General features: G+C 48.2%; 1 protein-coding gene across 8 annotated transcripts in view; it reads left to right on the top strand.

The window, feature by feature from the left end:
• The window catches only part of LOC120897715 (trithorax group protein osa), a 108,183-nt gene that overhangs the window by 37,952 nt on the left and 47,145 nt on the right, over positions 1–23,086 (top strand). For all 8 annotated transcript variants that reach the window (XM_040302778.1, XM_040302779.1, XM_040302780.1 and 5 more), the window contains one exon: positions 12,462–12,591. The gene's annotated coding sequence lies outside the window, so the exon portion shown is untranslated. The remainder of the gene's footprint in view (positions 1–12,461; positions 12,592–23,086) is intronic.

Raw genomic sequence — 23,086 nt, 5'->3', positions numbered from 1 at the left:
CATTTTATATTTCCCTCAAGAGGGCAGGAAAATGAGAATTTAAGGGTCGTGTTGTGCCGGGCGCGGTGCAGCGAGGGCTTACGGGGTTCGTCGTCGTTACGGCAAAAGTTCTGTCGCAATAGAATGCCAAGGGTGAATTTGCCTCGGCTGCAAGGCACGCAAAGTGGTGGTCGTCCTTTCGAGGAGTGGTGTTCAATTTATAAACATACATACCACACTCACACACACTTACACACACTCTACGCCACAGTGAAAATGTCAAGGAGTGGCCCAGCAAAGCCCCAGTAGGAGTCGTCCAGCGGCCGTAGAGGAAACAAATTGGGCCAGGAAAGAGGTTGGAAGAACAATCAAGAGTATCAAGGGGCGGAAAGCGTCTCAGGACATTCGTAAACGAGTGTGTCACACACTGGTTTCTGGCCGTCTTTGCTGGGCATTAGAAGGACAGATTTTGGATTGTGTTCTTCCTTCCTGGAGCGCAGCATGAAGAACGGGGTGGGTTGAAGGTTTTTCTGAATTGGTTTGGTTTTGAAGTGAACGCCGCCACCACATTGCAAACAACAGCTTCTTGTCGGACAAAATGTGCCAACACGAGAGAGTGAGAGAGAGAGAGACAGGGTGTCAAAAGCAGGATACAGAATTAAACGACATTGCTCCGGAGTAGCTGCTTGCTGTTTGGAAAATCTGTTTTCCAAGTCCCAGCAGTCAGCGTGTCAGGTCTCTTCTCCTCCCCAAACCACGCTGCTGTGGCCTCTTGGCCCTCTCCTCGACGGCTCTCGCTTGGCTTTTGTATTAATTGGCAATATGGTTGCCGCCTCGGCTCGGCGTCTCGTCGACGTCGGTGTGGTGTTGGCTTGTTTGGCCAGTAAGTTTTCGCCTTTTCAGCCTCGTGTTGTGTTTGAAGCGAGTGAGCAAACACAAATATTGGCCGAAACCGAAAGGATAGATAGCAGATGGCGCTCCTCCTCCGTGTTGTGCACCGTGAAAAGCGAGAAATGGACTGTTTGGAAGAGTTGTGGGGAGGGAGAAGGGAACCTCGCTGGTAAAATATACGAGGCGAGAAGGATTTAATAGTCCGAAGCGTTTGGTTTAATGAAGAAACATTTTACGACAGCTTCCGGTGGTGGGGTGTGTTGCTGCGGGCGCACGCTTTTCTTTTGTTCCCCCGTTTGTTCTTCTTCTCATCATTTGTGTGCACTCGGGCCCCGGGGGTTAAATCACGGAGCCCGAACAGTGTGACTACCCCCTCGGGTGAGGTAAAATAAATTGTTTTCCAACCGGGCTCGTTTTCAATCTAACCGCCCGCCCCCCCCCGGTTCGTTACCGATTTATGGGATATCCGGACGCAGAATGACGAAAACGATGACAAGCGTGTCGTGTCTTGCCCGGCATGTGCCTCAACTCCGACGATGTGAGAGTAAGCGGAGGAACTCCCGGACACACTGCTACTCCGGATATCTACGCAGAATTTTATTAGCCATTTCGATGGAAATAGCGATGAAAATGGGCTAAACTCGCGCCCTGTAGTAGTAGTAGTAGTTGTCGGTTTTACAACCCGGTGGAAAAAAGAAGCATTTGGGAAGGAAAGGACGACGTACCCGGAAAATTGTTGGCAAATTTTGGCGACGGCTTCTTCCTCCGTGCCCTTTTGTTTCGCTGCCTTTTCCTGCGGGACGTTCATGCCAACATGATGGATGTGGTGCGCTGTTGGCAGACGTTGTTCTTAGCTTTTCGAAAGCAGGGAGAGGAGACGGAGGCTTTGGGTCTTGATTTTATTATCCCGCTTATCCTTCCCGCCGGCGGTGGTTCTGACGAGATGATCCGGATCAATACTTTTATTAACTTTGAACGGTTGGCAAATGGAGGCAAACCCTTCAGCAACTGTTAATGGACCATTGTTTTGGAAGCAGACGGGAGGATACAGTTTCCTTCGGTGTGGTGCGTCGCTGTGAGCCAACTCCGGTTGCAGGGATTTAATCGTCGAAGTTCTGTGGAACAAGAAGTTATCGTCTTTCTACGAGCGTTCCAAGAGCATGGGAGTGCCTGCCTTAAGTGAACCGTAGAATTAATTTAACGTGTCGAATTGAAACCTTCTCGCAGCCGTCCATGATGTAATATGGCGCGGCTTTTGCGGCGGCGTTACCCACACTGCGCACACCAATACACTGGCCCAATGTGGTTGGAATGTGAATTGATGGATGAGGTAATTAATATTTTATTTGTCTGGGCCCCTCCGGCCCCGGTGTCGGGGGGAGCCCATTCAATTGGACAGAAAAGTGTGTGCGCCCGACGCGGGGAAGGTGATCGAGGGGAGAGGCTTCCAGTGATTTGAGTTACGAACGATTACGAACTCGCCGGCTCGCCCCTCTTTTGTCGTGAAGAAAATTGATAAGCCAAGATTGTTCGCAAGCTTCTCCATTTCGGTTTGATACATCAACCCCAAAGAAGAAGAAATAAAAAGCCGTCAAGCAGCAGTAGTGCAGCGCAAAGTCGTAAAGTAATCAATCGCCTTATTACGGAGGTCAGCAGGGAGAGAGAGAGGAAGAGCCCTGTAAGACGCGGGGAGAAAACATTGTATACCGTATACCGGAAACGCCGGTTGGATGAGATCGCGTGAGTTGAGTGAGCCGAAGCTCAAATCATTTTACGACACCCAAGAACCAATTTCAACGGCTAGATCATCCACTCAATGAGGCAAAAAAGGGGACATTTCCGATGACAGTGCGAAGAGGACAGAACAGAGAGATATCGTGTTACCCCTCTTCCACAGAACGTGCATTTTGCTGTGTGTGACATATCGACTCGTGGCGCTTCTTCGGTACGTTTTTGCCGTAAGTGGTCAGAGGAATGTGACGGTTTTTGTTGGCTCAGGCGACGAAAGTCGTGGCTCGCTGTCACTCGAGAATTGTCCGACATAATATAGGTAGTAGTGATGGTAGTAGTAGTGCAAGAAGCAATGCTGCTGCTGTTGAAGTTTTTATCGAATGTGAGCTAATGATGTGAAGTGTGTCTATTCGTTACCGAGCTTTCTTTTCACTGTCAACTACACACAGACACCGACATGAGACATGAGGTATAAAGTGTCTTGAAGATGCGGTAGGAGGCGCACACGAGTTACACGATACAATATTTATCTACTTCCAATACACGGTGCTCCAATGCTGGTGCTTGCTTCCATCTCCAGGAGACGACGCTCCGTTGGACGCTTCAAGAGCTTCTGTGTTGGGCCTGCTCGGGGCGAGGGTAATTGGATAGTAAATTGTGGCGCTTTAGCTCTGTCACAAGCCCCAATGTCACAATGTGGTGGTTCCTGGTTGGGCTTCCATGACACTAACGATTGCTTGAGTGGTGGTACCGAGCGGTGTCGCAGCAGGACGAAGCACCGACTCCTCTCGGCTGTGTTTGTTTATTGATTGATCCTCTCTTACTCGTCGCTACTGCTGCTGCTACTGCTGGTAGCTGCTTTTACTACGGCGAAATCATATCTGAAATTAAACCATTGGAAAATGTTTCCATTTTCCTACAGCGCCGAACGAGACACCGAACAACTTCATCTATCTGATTGAGCTTGGGCGGCGAGTTTGAGCTGGAGCAACGAAGGCCATTAAGTTGAAATTGCTACTGTGTTGCAATGCAATGGCACTGCGAGCGGTACAAACACAGTGTGTGAGCATCTTGAGTGTATAAGGTGTATGAAACTTTCATGAGCAAACTACGACCCCATCGGACACACAATCAGCCGCGCGCCTCACACAATCTCTTCACCCCCCCCGAACACACTATGCCACGGTGTGGTGCACTGAAGATGACTAGTTTACGATCGGGTTGTTCGAACGTTTGGAGCAGCTTTTAGTGTCAATAAACACAGCGAAACAACGCCCCAGCACTCAAACACGCATACAGATAAAGATATATAGTGTTCTTTTGATTAGTTGCGTCGATACTGTTAGAGAGTGTACGGTGTGGTGCTTGTTCCCTTCTGCTTGATGGGCCGAAGGTCCGTAAGTGTGTGTATGTGTGTGTTAAATTTTTCATCCACTATCACGTGCAATAAGTAGTACACCGACCAATACCTCCAGCAGAGGTAGGGTGCGCGCACTGATCCGTGATTCATTACGTGATTCAGCCCCGTTCGTCGTCGTCTCCCCTTTATCTCAGCACTTAAATCTCTATTCTCCACTGCGTTCCGTTTGTTTGCGCTCGCTCGCATCTGAGTTTGCAACAACAGGAAAACGGAGGAGGATTACTTCGCTACTAATTGGATCAATTAGAAAAGCTAGTGCGAGAGGCGGAGGGTGGGTGGTGTGCAGTTTCGGTTCCGGTTGAGGATGCCGCACACTGCACGGACTGAAAACATACATCCTTCTCATGACCGCCCTCTTCCCAACGGTGTGGAGTTTTGGTTTAAGAGACCGAAGAGTATAGAGAGTCGGTACGATTTGAACTTTTCCTTCCGCTTTTCTTAGTCGACAAACTTCGACCCCCCCGGGGTCGGGAAGTTGACTTTCTCCGCGTTTTTGTTGGCCAAATTGGAGTCGAAATGGAATTAATTTTTCATCACAGCAACCGATAACTACTGCTCGTGTAACGGACGACGAGCAGCTTTGTGCGCCCTTGCAGCTGGGCGAAACACGGGGGGGTACTGTACCCAATTTAATTTTCCCATTTTCATGCCCTTCGGGTGCAAAAGGACATCGTTTCTGCTGCTGATGCTGCTGCTGCTGTTGCGGGCATTACAATGACACTACGAAGAAGGTGGAAGCGCGAATCTCGTTTGGTAGAAGAGGAGGGACCGTTCCCTTCCCATCCAAATGCCAATCAATTTGACGATACACAACACTCCCCGGGCATTTTAGCCGTGGCGAGGGTGATATGCACACCCACGGGTTTGGCTCGGGACTGTGCCGGCGCTGTGGGTTTTGATTGATGAACTCGTTTCGAAATTGATCGAAGCCAATTCATTGGACTTCATTTTTTCATTTTCATTCTAGGGAAGGGGTTTCCCATCTGCTCCTCCCGATATATAGATGCGTTCGATTTATCCATTCCTTTGCTGCGTTACGGAGATGCGGGATGGCTTTAGTTTTTTTCCTCTTGCTTTACTCAAGGTTCTTACAGCATTTTTTCTCGCCCCGCTGTGTGCAGGGGGTGGTCTGTGGGCGAGCAAGATATGACGTCAAACGACGTCCTCGCCTCCTCCAGCTGTGTGCGCACCGCAGTAGCAACCTTTCTTAAACACAGCTCTTATCAACGTTCGGCAGTGTTTAATTACGATTATTTTTTTTTCTTCTTCAATATTTACCGATGGCTTACCGATTGATCGACACCGGCGTGGCTGCACGTCACAGAAGGGGAACGCGTGTTATCGGTGTGTATTAAAGAAAAGAAGAGAAGAATAAAAAAATGGAAAAGCGTACCCCCTTAAGTCAACAATCCCTTTCCGAAATGTGGTCGTGTTTGTTGTGTGTTGGGTCGTGTGGGTCGTAATCAAAAACATGACGCTTTTATGCGGCCTACCGAAGTTGTGATTTAAGTTGCTTTTCTTTTTTGCTCCCTGTGTGAGTATGCTTGTATTGCGTGTTGGATTATCACGTTTTTTTTTCTCGCAATATGTGTGCCTTTCGTGAACAGCCTTAACGCGGTAAAGGTGTCAAGCGGTTTCTTCTCTCCCACTGCAATCGAATCGATTGTGTCTGTTAATTTGTTGCTATTTTCAGGGCAGCGTGCGCGCACGAGGGTCTAATTAAGGGAGTCAAGCAATGCGCGATAACCTTGTACGCGCTGATAATTGAACGCGATTGCGAAACGAGAAGACGCGCTCTATTTATACCGGCCCTGGTTGCAGTTGTCGCTCCTATGAGTTTGACAAGCTGCTCTGAGGAGGGAATAATGCCACAATGTCCAACAGGGCCTGTTTCATATCCCTTAGTTTATGAGCTTTTTCGGGAGTAATTTAATGCCCCATTCATCCACGGTGTGCGTGTTCATGAACGGTGTATTATGCACCAGCACAAATCGCTCTCTCTCTCAGTGTTAGCAGGCCATGTTGTATGAATGGGGGATGTACGGTCCGTTAGGAGAGGAGGCGTGTTGTCATCCTGTGCGCTACTGCTTTGTCGCCGTTCGAAGAACCATGCACCAGCACAACATCCAGTAATCATCTGGTATGCGATTAATGAGTATTTGCGATAATTTGCTGCACTATCATCACCACTGACCTGCCGTGGAGCCGTGGTGTGTGGTTTGGTGCAATTATTTCAATGCATATCAACACCAGCACTTTCTCCCGTTCTGTGTGTGCTCTACAGGATGCGCCTAACACATGTGTGTGCGCCTTGGCCACCCTCCCAGGCATGATGATGATGATGATGATGATGGCGATGCTGATAATCGATAAACTTCCCTGTCTGCTCCCTTTTGTGTGGTGGAATTGTCCCGTGGTGTGAATGTGGCTTCCTGCCCATTTCGGACAAACCACAAACCGCCCCCCCGGGGGATAAGCGAGTTTCGTTCTCTAGGCTGCGTAGTATGTTGGATGGTTGGAGGTGGCCGTGTGGGTCATCATTATTTCCCTGTTCTTGCACACATTAACAGCCGCGAGCAGTGTATTTCAAAATAGAGAGGGATGAAATGGGCGACTGACCTTTCCCCTCGCACTCCTGGGCGAAATGAGGTACACGATGATGATGATGATGATGATGGCGCGCATGGGTGCTTTTCGTACATCACATAACATCACTAGTGTGGGTAAAGCTTTCAAAAATGCGGAGTCTGCTCCGGAAGGTAGGTCCGTCCAGCATTATCGTGAGCCGTTTGGAATTGTGTTGAGTCATCCAGAATCGTCCGGATTCGTCGGAGTCGGAGTTATCCGGAGTCATCCGGAGTCATCCGGAGTCATCCGGAGTCATCCGGGGTTATGTGGAGTCATCCGGAGTCATCCGGGGTTATGTGGAGTCATCCGGAGTTATCCGGAGTCATCCAGAGTCATCCGGAGTTATCCGGAGTCATCCGGAGTCATCCGGAGTCATCCGGAGTCATCCGGAGTTATGTGGAATCATCCGGAGTCATCCGGAATCATCCGGAGTCATCCGGAGTTATCCGGAGTCATCCGGAGTCATCCGGAATCATCCGGAGTCATTCGGAGTTATCCGGAGTCATCCGGAGTCTTCCGGAGTCATCCGGAGTTATCTGGAGTTATCTGGAGTCATCCGGAGTCATCCGGAGTCAACCGGAGACATCCGGAGTCAACCGGAGTCAACCGGAGTCAACCGGAGACAACCGGAGACATCCGGAGTCATCCGAAGTCATCTTGAGTCATCGGGAGTCATCCGGAGTCATCCGGAGGCATCCGGAGTCATCGGGAGTCATCCGGAGTCATCCGGAGGCATCCGGAGTCATCCGGGGTTATGTGGAGTCATCCGGAGTCATCCGGAGTCATCCGGAGTCATCCGGAATCATCCGGAGTCATCCGGAGTTATCCGGAGTCATCCGGAGTCATCCGGAGTTATCTGGAGTTATCTGGAGTCATCCGGAGTCATCTGGAGTCATCCGGAGTTATTTGGAGTTATCTGGAGTCATCTGGAGTCATCCGGAATCAACCGGAGACATCCGGAGCCGTCCGGAGTTATCCGAAGCAAAAGAGGAAAAACACTCCAGATGAATCCAGACAACTCCGCCGACTCCGACTCCGCGCGACTCCAGCTGACACCGGACGATTCCGACTCCCGACGGTTTTGGGCGGAACTAGAGAGTTTCGATTCGTACTAACAAAAGTCGCAATCGGATTGGAATCGAGGGAGCGCTCCAGCGAGCACACCACTAGCACACACGCAACCCTCCACTGAGTGTGTGATGCATCCCAGCAAAGACACGATGATGAACTGCTGCCCCAACTCCAACCTCTCTCTCTCATGGGGAGGAGGAGTGTACGTCATGACACGCGATAAGAATCGATTCGCTTCAATAAATCACTTCATTCGTCCGTTCGTTCGCTCGTTGTATGTTGCAGTAGAGAGGGGGAGGGGGTTTGGGGATGAAATGCGCGAGCAACCTCTCTGTACGTGACACTCGTACCTCGAGCGTGGCGTGCCAAAAAAGTAGTCGAAATCGATCAGCAAAAAACCCGTTTGACACGGGAACGGTAATGTGTCTGTGGAACGTTTTGGTGCCGTTTCGTGCTCTCTCGCCCGTGGACGCTTGTGGCCGGATCGGATTCGATTAGAGAGATTCGTATGCGATGCGATGTGGTACGCTTAATCCAGTGTTCTTCATTTGAAAAGGCGGTGGCCCAATAGCACGAATGATTATGATGCAATTGGTGTGATAATGTTTGTTTATTTGGCGCACTTTGTTGTTTATCATGCTGCAGTTGGAGAGTCGAGTGTGTGCGTGGTGTGCTTTACTGAAGTGCTGTGAGGTTTCTCTCTTTTTTTTTTCTTTCTCTAAGTTCCTTTGAAATCCAATCTTTCAATTTAAACCGGCTTGAGCGATTGTACGGCTGACTATGTTTTTGCCACAGTGATTAGATGAATATCTTTTATTCAAAACGCTTTGCCAAAGGTGTCACTGTTTGTTCCAAGCATTAAAAAATATCTTTTTACAATTTAATGTAAATTCATTGCTTCAAAAAGTACCCTATAAAAAGGATAACCTTGCCTCTCTAGAGCTGTCTGCCTGTCACATGCTGCTCTCGCTTACTCGAAAATATGTATAAAATAACACTCCACTTGAAGCAAGAAGGTGTGAAATTTCTTTCCGCACGCCTAATAGCTCCAACAACTGCTGGAAGCAAAATGCGCCGGCGGAGCGAGCGAGTGGTGTGCGGCAGCGATCCCTTGCTGAAATAAAAAGGGTGAGAGTGGTTTGCGGGAGGACGAGGGAGGTGGTATGTGTCATTTTCCGCTCAAATAAAATCAACTTCCCCGAACCAGAAGAAACCCGCCGACAGTGAAAATCCGACAAAGCTTTCGCTGTCACAGAAAAATAACAAAGTGTTAAACACGGGTTTTAGTAGCGTCGGGGAAAAGAGCGTTTGCTTTTCCTTCCTCCCCCGTTCCCCCATACTGTGGAGGGTGGTTGTTGTTTTTTTTTTTTATTACGTTTTATAGAGTCGTAATAGATAAAGCAAGTTGGATGGATGGATGTGAACAGCGAATGGAAGATGTGTGTGTGTGTGTGTGTTGGTGTGCTGCCACTCAACAGCATAACGAAAAGGCAAACGCTGCCGACGCGCCACAACACATCGTCGACCAGAGAACCACTCGAGTGCTCTCTCTCTCTCTCGCTCTCTGCTCCCACGGATATGTGGGTAGGAAAATCCGCTTGGCATACAACACCCACACCACATCCACCTACTCTACGCGAGGCTCCATTTCTTTTTATAATCTTATCAAAACAGTCATCACCCGGGAGTGATTCCGATGTTCAAGTGCCGTTTTGTTCGCTATTTTCACCGTATGTGTGTGTTTCTCTCCCTTCACGTTTTTTATTTGGCTTCCTCGTTTGTACATTGGTTTTTCAGGTGGATAGATTTCATCCTCGAGCGCGTTCTCCGTTTGGTTTTGTTACCTTTTTCTCTTCTAGCGCTCATTCACATCCGGCCATCGGTTCCGAAAAATGGTATGTTCGATCGAGTGAAAACTTCACCGCTCCCCGAGGGGCCGAATGGAAAAAATAGGATTGCAATGCGAGAGGTGCCCACAAAAAAATGGGTAGAACACACGGCGGTTGCATTTATAAAAGATACGCACACGTTTCGGCATCGGGCATCAAACATAGTGAAGTGGTGATGTTTCCGGTAGCAACAAAAAATGATGCAACAACCAAGGGGAAAAAAAAAACAGAAGAACAAATTCGCTGAGATAGGGAATCCCTAACAACATCCTCAAAAGCTATGCTCTCTACAGCAAAAACCCCGAGTCGTAGTTGAAAGAGAATTTCAACCCATCTCGATAGACAAACCGTGATGATAGGTACAAAAAATATCTTCTCCACTAGCTGCTCCTGTTTTTCCCATTGGAAAAAATACCATTGGAAAAAATGTGTATCGAATCGCAACGAATCGTCCACTCGTCGGCTCGTGCTCGTATTATCTTTTTCGAGTGTATTTTCCCTACAACCTAGAGCCGCCTGTTGGTGCATAGAGGTAGATGCACCTTTTTTCTTTCCAAAATTCAATCCTCTTCCGGTATCGATGGGGATGCTAGCAGTAGCCGCAGTGGCAGCAGCAGCTGCACAGTTAGCCGATTATGTATAATCCTGCGTGAATCCTGTCCCTAACGGCAACGCATGAATGACCCCAAATAGGGGAGTGGTGGCACCAGCAGCAAAGCCGGAAAACGGAAGTGTGTGGCCCTCCTATGTGTGTGTGTGTGTGTCCGTTCTGAATGAAATCGCACGGAACAAGAGTTTCGAACAATTTTCCGGCTAGATTGTTGAGCAAAGCAGGAGGAACGATCGGTTTAAATGAGTTAGTGCAGCATATAGAATCAAATTTGAGCAATCACTCAGGTTTGATTATGTTGTGTGGTTGTTGAAGGGAATTCTCTCATGTGTGTGGGTGTGTGTGTGAGTGTGGGAGGTATAAAAATAGACCTTTGAACATGCCAATAGCGGCAGCAACAACGCCCGTGCTAAATCGCTGCTCTTCCCCGTGCATTTCGTTTATTACTCTGATGAAACGTGCCGATTAACACAACAAACTCGAACGCTTTGCTCCATTTTGGCTGCCGCTGTGTGGAAGCGTAATTGATTTATAATTTTATTTTTTCCCCAAAAAGCTTCCTCGGTCCGTAATAAACTCTCGGGCTAATCGATTATTCCTTCACCAGTTCATTCCGCGCAGTGCTCTGGCGTGTGCTGGCGCGCTGTGAAACATATTGTACTTCTTCGACATCATTCTGGGACAGGGAATGGGGTCTGGTTGGCCCGGGCACTAAAAAGGGGAGCCGGTATTCGAAATTGATTGACACCAATTTAATTTGGGCTACGTTCCAGCAAGTCGGCCCCAGCGCACTTTGGGTCACGGTTGCATATTCGTCGTTGCATTTGCAAACTCCACGTTTCAAAACTGGCGCGCCAGGGTAGCGTTCCAAAAATATATACACCGCACGACCATAAACTTCACCCCCTTTCCACCCACCCAATGGGGGGGTCGGTGGGTGGCGAGAAAGGTTCGCTGTGTACAGTTCGCTTTATTATGAAATAGTTCACACGATCAGTGCAACCCACAAACAACAACACCAACAGCAGCACAAAACCGACGGCGGAAAAAGCGGAAACCGGAACGAATTAGCACCAGGCCGTGAATGGGTTGGGTGGGGGTTGGTGTGGTGCACAGACGAGAAGTGGGCTACATTCAGGGTAGGTTGCCAAAAACCATCAGCGCTCGAAATCGGAAAGCTGAACCAACGACCACCACCACCGCGCACACAACACACAACCCCGTTTTTAGAGGTGCATTCTGCCTGCCTGCATTCCTTCCGGTGGGGAACTCGCGAGGGATTATTGGAAAAATATGCTGTTAAATGCATATGTTGGTGTGCGTGTGTCTGTGAAGGTGTGGAATGTTGTATGTTAGTTTGTGCGCGAAAAGATAGTTTTTACTGATGAATCATTCCCGGCCGGCATCCACATCCAGCAATCAGAATGTACAATTGAGTGTGATCACTGTTTGTGTGACTGTGGAAATGCGCTTCATTTTTTTTCTTGTAGATAGAAAACCTATTTTCCTGTCGGGTTGAATTGAGTAGGCAGCAAAAAAAGTCCCCCTTCGGACGGATTTGTTTGCATATACGCTCTGATGTGCATAGACCCCCCCGAGTAGTATGCAGATTTGTGCACATTTCGCTGGATCAAAACGGGCGTGAAAAATCATTTTTCAAATTCGAATTGCTCACGGAGTGGTGGGAGGGTGATTGAATAGACAAATGTGTGTGTAGGTACTTGGATTTTGCACACAGCTCAACATTTTGCTCTGCACAAATCGAGGCTTTTCGGATCTTCGCCCAGGATAACGCCGCTATCGAACTGGAAAATCAATGTCGGGGCTCATGTGTTCACCCCTAGGTTTTACCAAACACTGACGACGACCTTCCTCTCTCTCTCTTTCTCTCAGTCTGTGTCCGATGGAGGGAAATGGCATCGAGATCGAAATATAGATATAGGAAAGGAGAGAAAAAATATCATTCGCATGCGATAGATGGGAGCGTATGTCCGTTTGTCGAGGTGTAATTGATTTAAATCGTTTCGAATTATTTAATCATGCCCCCAATTGCATTATTTCCGGATGTTTGTCACAGCTTCGTTTGTCGCCCGTTCGCGTCTGTGTGGTGCAATATGAATAATGAAAGGCACAGAGAGAAACAAAATCAACCCATTTTAGCTCTAAATTAATTTCACTTTTCCATTTTCGCGTTAAAACAAACCGTTTAATTATAAATGTCTTTGTTTTATTCTAATTACAGAACAATGGAGACATAGAAGCCGCAGCGATCGTACGGCATAGCACACAACCAACCCTCTTGCTGCTTCGGTCCGGAAGGTTACATTACATAGAGAGAGAGAGGGAGAGAGAAAGCAAAAAAAAGCACGAAGGTAAGTTTACAAAATTGGAAACACTTGCACTCGGAGTGTTATTATCGCGCTTTGTTAAACCGTGCATAAGATATGTTACAGTTTTGTGCTTTAGCCTCACAAACAAACACACACACCCACACACATACGTACGCTTGTTTTTCAGTAGCAGGAATGTTAACTGGACGGGCGGAGGGTGGTGTAGTTAACGCTTCACCGGTGCTATAATCGGATTTGGATGGCTTCAGTGTTGATGTGTTGTTGTTGGTTGGTTCGATGCGTTTGCAACATGTTACAACACACACACACACACACACACCAACCATTTTGCCTCGCTTTTTTACCATCTGCTAAATTCCTGCAGAGTGTGCTGGTGGTGGCCATCGAAATGATTAATTGTTGGCGGTGGTTCCAAAATAGAGGGAAGTAGAAGAGGTGCAAGGCAGCAAAAAAAAACAAGGGTGGAAATTTGTTAAAAATGAATACTACCAGCAGAAACAAAGAAGTGTATCTAGCCACCCCCACCACACCCCCAAACATGTGAACCTTTTTCCGGCTCTGTGTTAATGTTGCTGAGGGTTGGGGGTGGTGGGTGGTACACGGCATGGGGAGAAGGAAAACAATTTTCCAATTATTATTAACAGCTCATTTTTCAGCTCGATGGTGGTGTGCGCTTGTGTAAGTGTGTGTGTGTGTGTGAGTGTGTTTCTGCTCCACGTTTTCATACCCATTTTTGTTGGCGATGAGATGATGATGATGATGGGGTATGATGGAGGGGGGTGTGTGTGTGAGAAGGCGATGAAAATGGTTGGATAGAAAACAATTAAAAGCGCGAGATAATTAGAGGGAATGGGGGAGCGCTCGGTGGAGTTTTTTTTCCTCTACTTTTTGCTGTTGTATATCCGGCATATTTCCATTCTCTTCACCCGCTGCGTGTTGATTAGGTGTAACTTGTGCGTTTGTAGGTGCAATTAATATGGTTGTTCCGCTTTTAGCGAGTTTCGGTTACTCTCTGTTTGCTGCTGTTGTTGTGCTTTTATTCGTAATTATTTAAAAGAAGCAGCGTTTTTTTTTTTGTATCAACTCCATTCAACTGGATGAGTGTATCTCTCTCTCTCTCTCGCTCTCGCTCTGTTTGCATTTAACAGCGATTAGAGCATTAATTATTCTGCATTAAATTGAAACTTCCGGCAGGAAATTGGTTGGGAAGCCGGCCGCTGCGCAACCACGCTAGTACGTTTTAGTCCTTCGAACCGGATCAAAACAGAAGCAGTACGTGCTCTCTCTCTGTAGCCTCTCTGCGCGTGGAGTTCAGCTTTGATTTGCCCTGCCCCAAAAATCCCCCCTATTTCTTTTCCTCCGCTTCGCTCAGCCCATCTGTTCAGCCGTGTAAGCGATCATCGCCGTTCCGCGAGTGCGCGCGAGACATTGAGGCATTGATTTATGGTCATTGTAATCATTACGGTACAACAAAGCGGTGACGGCGGCGGCGACAAGGGTAGATAAGATTTCCGTTGCCAACACCCATGTTGCTGTGCGCGTTGGCAAGCTTTCGAAAATCAATACAACACCACCTGCGGAGGGAGGTTGGCTTTTGTTGTTGGTCACCTCCGGTCAACAAACACACACCGACCGTTTCGTTTACCGGTGCTCTGTGTTGCCCATTAGGCGCTCGGCCAAGGCGCAGGCGGGAAGGGGAAAGGCACGACACGGTGCCAAAACGCCAGCAGTCCGTAAAATATTCGACACGACACTAATTGGTTGAAACGCAGCAGCAGCAGCAGCAGCAACGAGCGCGCTCAACTGCTGCTCAACGAGCGAAGAAGGGAACCACCCACTCACCTACACCCACTCACGTGCATCGACCCAAGGGGCCACCATAACGACCGCCGGTGCGCTTTATAAGTTGGTAGACGGCACAACAACCGAGAGTGGGGCCAATGATTTACCGCCGGAGGGGGGGGGGGGCGATCGCGTGACAGATTGCTGGGATACAGGCAGGGACAGAAGACGCCCGGGAGAGACGACACCGTCTCGTACACTCGAAGAAAGCATGGAACATGATTTCGGGGTAGTGTGGTAGAGTGTGGTGACATTAATTCCGCTGCAGTCTCGTAAATATATCTTAAGTAACAATAACAACCCAAAGGTGTGTGTGTGTGTGTGCAGAGAGGAGCATCCCCACAGAGAGCGTCTTTTCGCGTTCGCGCCTTGATGCGAATTGTTCGCAAGAGAAGCGAGAAGGGATGGGGAGTAAACGTGACCGGGGCATACCGTCCCTGTCACACACACACACACACCCTTGTGAGATGAGATGATACAGTTGTCATCGGTGTGTCACAATAATAAAAGAAAAGCGAAACAAAACAATAGCAATAACAATAAAACGACAACAAACGCGCGTACACAAATAAAATAAACGGGGATGGATGACGCATTAATCCCGCCGACGAGAGTGGTGCCATCTATATCGTGAAGGATACGGACGGACGAGGAGGAGGAGCGAGCGAGCGAGCGAGCACAGCTTGCAGGTTGGTCTGTCTTGTTGTATTGCGTTCGGAACAGCCAAGACAAAACAAAATAAAGAAATATACTGTGGTTGGAGAGTTGTAGCAGTGGTGGGTCTTGTTTTAGGGGTGAGAAATACTGTCAGCTCTCTAAATCTAGTAACCGCTGCTTCCCGTTTTGCTATGGTACCGGGACAACCGAACATACTACTACTCCATCTCCCCATCAGTATGGAAGATTGTCATGGATTTTGTTTCTTTTCTTTTTTTTTTTTGTTACCGTCATTTTATTTTTATGTTTATGTCTCTGTGTGTGTGCCTTTTCTCGTTGGTAGCTGGGGCGATGTGTCATTATAGTGCACCGATAGAGTGAGAGAGCGCTGCAAAAGAGGGACTACGAGTTGGTCCGAGTAGGGGATGGCACTCGCCATCCCCGGTGTAGTTGCAGAGTATTACTTTGCATGGCTGTCCAACAGATCTCCCCAAGCAAACGATGTAGCAAAAGAAATATAAAAATAACAGCGAAAGCCCAAAGCACAGAAAAAAGTCATAACATCTGTGTCTCTATTATTCTCCGCTTTTTTTTGTTGTGCTCCCTCGTTGGCGTTTTGCTTCATCACTGCGTTCGCGTGAGTGAGGCACATTCCCGAACGTGTCCGACTGTGAGTGGCGAGGGCTGTGTCGTTGTTACTACACGCCTGGCATATTATAGGCATGCGACTCCCTTGGAGACAGGCCGTGCTCCGAGCTCTCTGGGGAGAGGTCGTTGGTGGAGCGAGAGGCGAGAAAGATTGTTGTTGAGGCAGGCAGAAAAGGGAGTTTTTCTGTGTTTTCTGTGTTTTCCCCAAGCTGTCTGCTTGTTTACAGTAGATTGAGTTGAAATTTGCTAGCTCTGAGATGCTTTCGTGCTTCATGCCACCCGGGGTCATTCTGCCCACCAACCACAAACCTCTACAGGGGGCGAGATGTGGTGTGAGATTGTTGAGCTGAACGAGAGTGCAAGGGGAGGAAAAAGCACGCGGTGGTGAACAATATTATGCTAAATTGTCATGAAATTATGAGATTAGCAGCCAGGCCCGGTGCGGTGTATCGTATAGCGCCACGGAAGCAGCAGAAGCAAACGGTAGCGCTTTACCACCGTGCAACACACACACACACACAGCTACGGGGAATGTCTTGCCCTCCCGGAGTCTCTAGCTCTAGATGGGACTAGCTCTCCTCCACATACAGCGAAGTACTCGGTGGCAAAAGTGGCAAAAGGAAAATAAACATGGTGTGTCCGGGCCGGGGAGATACCTTCGCGTCTTGGACGTCTTCGGCCGTCAGCGAGAAGAAAAGGGAAAGAGCAAACCAAAAAAAAAAAGCATTGAAGCTACAAATAGGCTGCGGGTGCTGCTATGACGATGCAGAAGAGATTATAAAAGTGGAGATTTTATGGCAAGTTGTACCACCGGAACGCCGCGCGATGGTGTTTAGTGAACTCGCAGCGTTTGGAAAATTGCTCCACGCAGAGAGCCTTCTTCCATTTTGTTGGGTCCCGGCTGGTGTTTTTGGAGCGGTTTGCTTTCTCTCATAAAGTATGTAACGTTAAGGTTCAAAGTTACAAAGTATTACAACATTTACTGTACAATTTAGCAACCTCCAAAGTTTTTGTCATTATAGGCACAGAGTTGTACGAGAGAATGAACGCGTGATGCGCTCTCCGGGTGTGGGAAGACGCCTGAAATAGCCTTCTTTGGGATGACCAATGCCAAGAAGAGCATCATCTCCCCAGTAAGCGTCTTTATTTCCATCACCGATTGAATCAACCCATCGAACGGTCCGGGCCGAGATCAATCAAAGTTACCGATGAAAAATTGTTTCGCCTTTCTTGTCTGAATCGTTCGTTCGTTCGTTCGTTCGTCCCCGGCGTCTTGCATCTTCCCATGGGCTTGGGATTCGTTCCCATGAATACAGCCACTGGCGGCTGACGCTGGAAGCGATCCTGACACACTCCGGACCGTGGTGATGCTGTAGCTTCAGAGCCAATGAATGGGTGCTTTGAGGTGCCGATTTGTTAGTTATCCATCAGACGGATTCCTTTATCCTTCCCTGGCTGTACACGTCTCTCTTGCCACTGGCAAGACAAGCGTAACTGGCAAGTGTACAAGGCGAAATATGGAGTTGTTGGTACCTTGGGATATTAATATTGCTATTGCATTCCGCTACCAAGAGGAGATGCAGCTCTTACGCTTCTTAAGAGAGAGGGCGGCTTGTGTGTGTGTGTGTGCCTGTTCTTCTCGACGACGGCTCTGCTGCCAGCTGCCGACAGTCTCGCGCAGAGTCACACACACTGCTTTCTTGCACAAGTTGCGCATTTTTCACAGCCACGTCTTGCCATATCCAAACCCAGTAGTCGAAGCGCTACTGTTGCTGCCGTGTCGTACCATCTTCCTACCGTATAGCAGCATTTGAGCTTGCCTGCGGGAAGAAAAACGTTGCGCAAACGGAGAAGCGAACGACGTCGACGAGCAGCAGCAGGTTTTTGAAAAGCCAGAACAAAAGAAGTGCAAACCGAAAGAAAAAAGCCCTTTTTACAACTTTGTGTGGGTTGAGGGTGGCAGGACGAAGAGGAGGGATTGAAGGTGTAAACCCCGAACAGCCGTAGCAGAAGCGCGCACACAGCACACACTCTTCGGCGGTGTGTCCCTCTCTCTGCCTGTTCATGGTCCACCAAATCACGGCGAATCGAGCGAAAAATCGGTGTGCCTGCCAAAGGGGGGCTTCAGCAGGGGTGGCGAGAAATACCCGAGAAAACGGTCGTTTGTTGAGCGGAAAATGCCGGCAGAAGATTATGACGATTTTCTCGGTGGTATTACAAATTCTTTTGCCCCGACCTTGGTGTGCGCTGAGCGAGGGCTTTACACACACACACACACCCTGCTCTCTATCTCTCTCTTTCTCTGTTCACCTTTTTTGTTGCTCAATTTCGTTTTCCATTACCGTGTGTCGGTGGGTGTGTGTGTGTGTATGCCGTCACCTTTTTTCATGCCAGACTGGCTTCTCCCTACAGATTCCGAGACTTCATTTTCCTTGAAGGGTATGTACCAAGCTTTTGTGCGGATTTCTATCCAATGTACTCCCTGTGGGACACACAGGTCGGCCCGATATCTTGATTGGTCTCAGGTCTCTCTCTCTCTCTCTCTGTCCTTTTCTGTCTGTGCCGGTGAAATTGGTAGACAATATACTCTCCCATCGTGGTCCCACCGAAGGGCATTCTGGGGGCCCCTTTTACCGCCCAGCGGGGGCTTCACAGGAATTGAGCTTTTCGTCACGGGGAGTCTTTAACATAATCGTGTTCGGATTGGAATATTTTAGCATCCTCCCTTCTCCCCCAGCCGAGAAGAGGCGTGCATTGTTGGTGTGTGTATGCTGATGATCGAGGGAAGCCACTTGCCTTGGTTAGGATTTTGATCTCGTAACACATACTGCGCGCATACCTGGTGTGCCTTATTTGTATGCCGGTTTTGCCTGGCTGTTGGTGCCCTGTACAGCCAAAAACACTGGTTTTTATGGTGATAGAAATCGAATCGAAAAGAACCTTGAGAGAGAAATCCTATCCGGGTGTGTGTGTGCCTGCCTCTGCTGGCACGTATCTGAATCCCCGTAGGTCGTTCGTTTGCTTCGTTACCGTTCTTTGTAGGGCGGTGCCTGGTCACGGTGCCCCAGTAGCAGTAACTATCCCGAGCAAAAGAGCAACAAGGTCCCAGTACCAATTCTGAGTTATTTAGACTATAGTGCGATTACTACGAAACTGAGGTAAAAAGGATGGACTTCTATTAGAATCTCTAATCTCTCATCTTCCCGTGAACGAGGGTTATATTGATTCGAAATCGATCATGAATGTTTAATTGGGCTTTCAGGGAAGTTAGCGTGATGAAATGACACCTAACTCACCCGGCATTGAGCTCCGTTTTGTCGTTGCGATGTTTTAATTTCCCGTACCCATTTACCCTATGAGTACACACCACTGTCCCCCAAGGGTACGACAAACTTTGATAGCTTTTGCTCGGTTTCAGTCACATCAGTGCATTCCCGTACACGGTCTAATGAAATTTAAATCCAAATTGAGTTATACATCACACACCACTTCTGTGTGTTCCACGGAAATAGTAGGTAGCAGTGGGGTGATAGACGAACCTACTCCCCTCGAGCCACCACAGTTGCATGACGAAAGGAAACAAACAAAACGGAACATGATTTAACACCAACCGTGGGCGCCCGCGTGTGGAGTGCTCATTTCTTGTCGTTAGAGATACCGGAGGCGGCGCTCCATTCACTGCCGGTAGAGTAGTGTGCAGATCATCATTATGCATTCATAGCATAATCTTCATAATGCTACCGCCGCCTCTCATGATGCTGCTGCTGCTGCTGACACCTTCGCTGAGTGGGTAGCAGCGAGACATTATTCCCGGTTGATGTCTTTTTATTTTGCTCTCCTTGTCGGTGAATGCTTGTGTTGCCATCTTCATAAAACCGTTTTGTGAACGTGTTTCGTCATCGCATCGGATTGCCAGGAATGCATTAAAATGGTGTGTTAGGTACAGTGAGTGTGTGTAAGATGAGGTGTTTGCAAAAGTTCTGACAAGTGCTATGAAGATGTATGTTTCTAGCAATGCATTTCCAACCGTTTTGTCGCATTATACAGATGTAATTTAACTTTATCTGTCAGATACACTGATTGAGGTGTCACAAAACAAAAAATTATGGTTTCAACTTTTCGGCACACCTAACAACAAGACTCAAGCATTTGTGCACCCTTCCGTTATTCATTATTTTGCGGTGTTCGGCTCGCAGACTCGTCAGCAACTGTATAGGTTACGCTTCCGTTGAAATGTGAGAAGAGCGAGCACTTGCAGAGACGGTGTCATCTACCGGAAGAGGCCACACACACACAGCAGACTTGCTTCATACGGATCGACAGCAGTGGGTACGTTTCTTCCCATTGCATGTCCCAGGAAAAAAGAGGAAAGACTCAGACCTGGGAAAAGTAAATATGACGCTTCTCATCTAGGATGGCGGAATGTATGCACACTGACGGGTGGAACGTTTTGCGATCCCTAATGTGGCTTCTTCTGTCGCACAAACCTTTTTGCGCTTAGCCGATGGTGGTGGAGATGCTGTGCAGCAAATGGCTGCAATGGATCACTGCATCTTGTCGTGTATTTCTCCGAGCTCCGAGTACGGTGTTCTGTTGTGGAATTACGATGACGACCTGGGAGATGATGATGATGATGATGATGAAGTTGATATCGGATAGAGTGGTGGTGAGGTGCCGGAATCGGTGGTAGATCGTCTGCGAAAAGTTCCTTCTGTTCTGCAATTGCATTCTGATACACAGATACACATACATACACGTACATATACGCTTCGAGGTTTCGAGTGCCTGCAAGCAAGCAATATCAATTGAATCAAATCGTTCCGTTGCCTTTTCTGCCAATGTCCAATCTTCCTTCGCCGCTTGTGCTGCTCGGGATTAGATATCAACTGTGCACGGATGCGGAACTTCATGCGCTGCTTCTCCATTGGGATTGGCATTTCAGGCGGGTTTGAATAGCACACGGCGGCTCGGGGGCTCCGAGCTCTTCGGGCCAGCAAATTGCCTTACTGCTGCTGCTTCTAAAAACCCCTGAGTTGTCCGCGTGTTTCTGCTCGAGCGCTGGAAGAACTTTCCAACTGATAGGAAATTAAATGAACCGAAAGTGGACCGGCAGAAGACTACTACTGCCTTCAGAAGATTGTGGAATGAATGTGGGCGCTTTTTTGTGTGAACTTCACATTTCACTCTTCTGTGTGTATGTGTGTGGGGATGTGTTGGCGAACTTTTGCCGTAGTTGTGTCAGAGTTTTCCCCACGGGGCCCTGTTGCTGCACGATGATGGTGGCAAACCTCTGTGGTGTAGGAGCTGAGACGCAGGTCTGTTATTTTCAATCATGGCTCACACACAGAGCTTTGGTGCTTCGTTTCTGGCGTGTCTTAAGGATCACTGCTAGCTCTCCGATCCGTGCAATGATGAAGTTTGTGATCAGCTCACAGCTCTCAGCACGTAGATTTGGGGCCGATGGATTGCTTATTTGTGTTGTGCATGATTCTCAGGCGATACAACAGCAGCAGCAGCAGCAGCAATGAAGGGTAGCTAAAAGCAGTAGGAATGAAAGAGCTGCAAAGGTACGTGTACCGTGCTTTTGGCAGGAACGTGTCTCGACTACCGTATCAGCAGATCTGCGTGCCACAACACTCTAACCGATGAGGTGGTGTTGTGGAAGTATTAGGATTAATTTATGTGTTTTGATTTGCTTCTTGTGCCTGTCAGTTGTGTAGCTCTTGAATATATCCAACAGCTCTCGGAACTGGCGACGAGTGTGGAGATGTTGGAAACTTGCACAAAGTTTAACTATCTTGTTTTTTTTTATTCGTTTCGCTCTCTTTCTCAGTCCCTGAGTTTCACAGGTTTCACGTGCCAATGTTTAGCGTGTTATTGTTAATAAACGACTCCATAAATTGATGATGTTGCGAACGAGGAGAGAGAGAGAGAGAGAGAATGGAAAGGGATGGGGGGAAAACACCGCCCCCGATAGATGTTGTGCAGCCTTCAGAGCGCGTCTGCGTTAGAAAACAGCTTACTTTACGAGCTCTAATTTACACTTACAAAAGAGAGACATCGTTTCGAATGTCACAACAACCACCGTACGTCGCAGCGTCTACCGGCTGGATAGTAGTACGCTTTTGTGATACTCATCGCGATCGTCCGCGTCCTCGTCGTGCAGGCATCGAAGATGTCGCTTGCCTAGCCTTAAAATAGAAGCGTTTTAATCACGACGTGTGTTCATTAGTAGCGTACGCGCGAATGGGTTATAAAAGAGCTTTGTTATTATAGCGTAGCTGTCGCTTTTTATCGCGAACATTCGTAAGCATGAAGATGTCTAATCGACAGCACACGAAATGTGCAGTAAATTTGGCAGCATGACACGCTTCAGAATTGGCCACTGGGAACAACATAAGCATGCTTTTTCGCTCTCTGTCCGCTTTGGATGATCTTGTTGGGCGGGACAAGGACATATTGAGTTTGTTTCTTGGGTGCAGATTCACACGGTTACTAAATACATTACCGCCATCTAGTGGGTAACCACAGAAATGCTTCTTATTGCTTTATTCTGTCGAAATAGGGTTTTTTATTTTTGTTGCCTTTCGCTGGTACAATAATGGCAGTAAAAATGGCTTATTCATATGAACCTGCTACTAAACAGGATTAAACAGATGCCTCTTCGCTAGCAAGCAGAACCCGGGGGGGTGAAAGAGGGGGAGTACTAACAATAATTGCCTTAATTCAATGATCCCCACAAAACCCCCGGGGTGGCGGCCTTTGCTACACCAGTCAGTGTGTTTTAAAACCATCCAAATGTCGCCCGTTTCGTTTCGGGCGTTATTTCTCGTCAATGAAGCTTATCGTGCTTGCCCCAAGCCGCCATTGGGAAGATACGAGCGCGCACCCCCCGAAACATTCACATGTGTCACACAAATGAAAATAAACTAATCCCATTTATTTAGCAGCGCGGTGCCACTCTCTGTTAGCCTCTGCCTCAAGGCATTTAAGGGAGAGAGGCCGTTTGGTGTGACGGTCGTTTGGGATGTGGTGCTTAACTCACCCCTGAACCACTCCCCTCCGTCTGGTGTGTATGTGTGGTGCGTAGAATCGTTAAATTTTCTCTTCAGACATCGGCGTGCTTGTGCGTGGACACATTATGAATGTTTGGTGCGGGTCCGGTTTATCTCGATCTGTGTGCCATCGTCGTCACCCCGATCATCGTCGTCGTCGTGGCAGCGCTGCTTCTCATCCCGCTGGTGACGGTGATGATTGGATTGTCAAGCTGCTCAATTTAACTCGCTCGTCTTGCCGCTGCCGTCGAAGTTCGGTCACATGCCAGGCCGTGATGGGGTTATGACTTCGCGCTCCCTCGTTCTTTCTGGCA

This window comes from Anopheles arabiensis, chromosome 2, assembly GCF_016920715.1.
Source record: "Anopheles arabiensis isolate DONGOLA chromosome 2, AaraD3, whole genome shotgun sequence".
In the NCBI taxonomy this organism is placed as follows: domain Eukaryota; kingdom Metazoa; phylum Arthropoda; class Insecta; order Diptera; family Culicidae; genus Anopheles; species Anopheles arabiensis.
The sequence above is the reverse complement of the archived record's forward strand: the minus strand, read 5'-3'. Positions and strand labels throughout refer to the sequence as shown.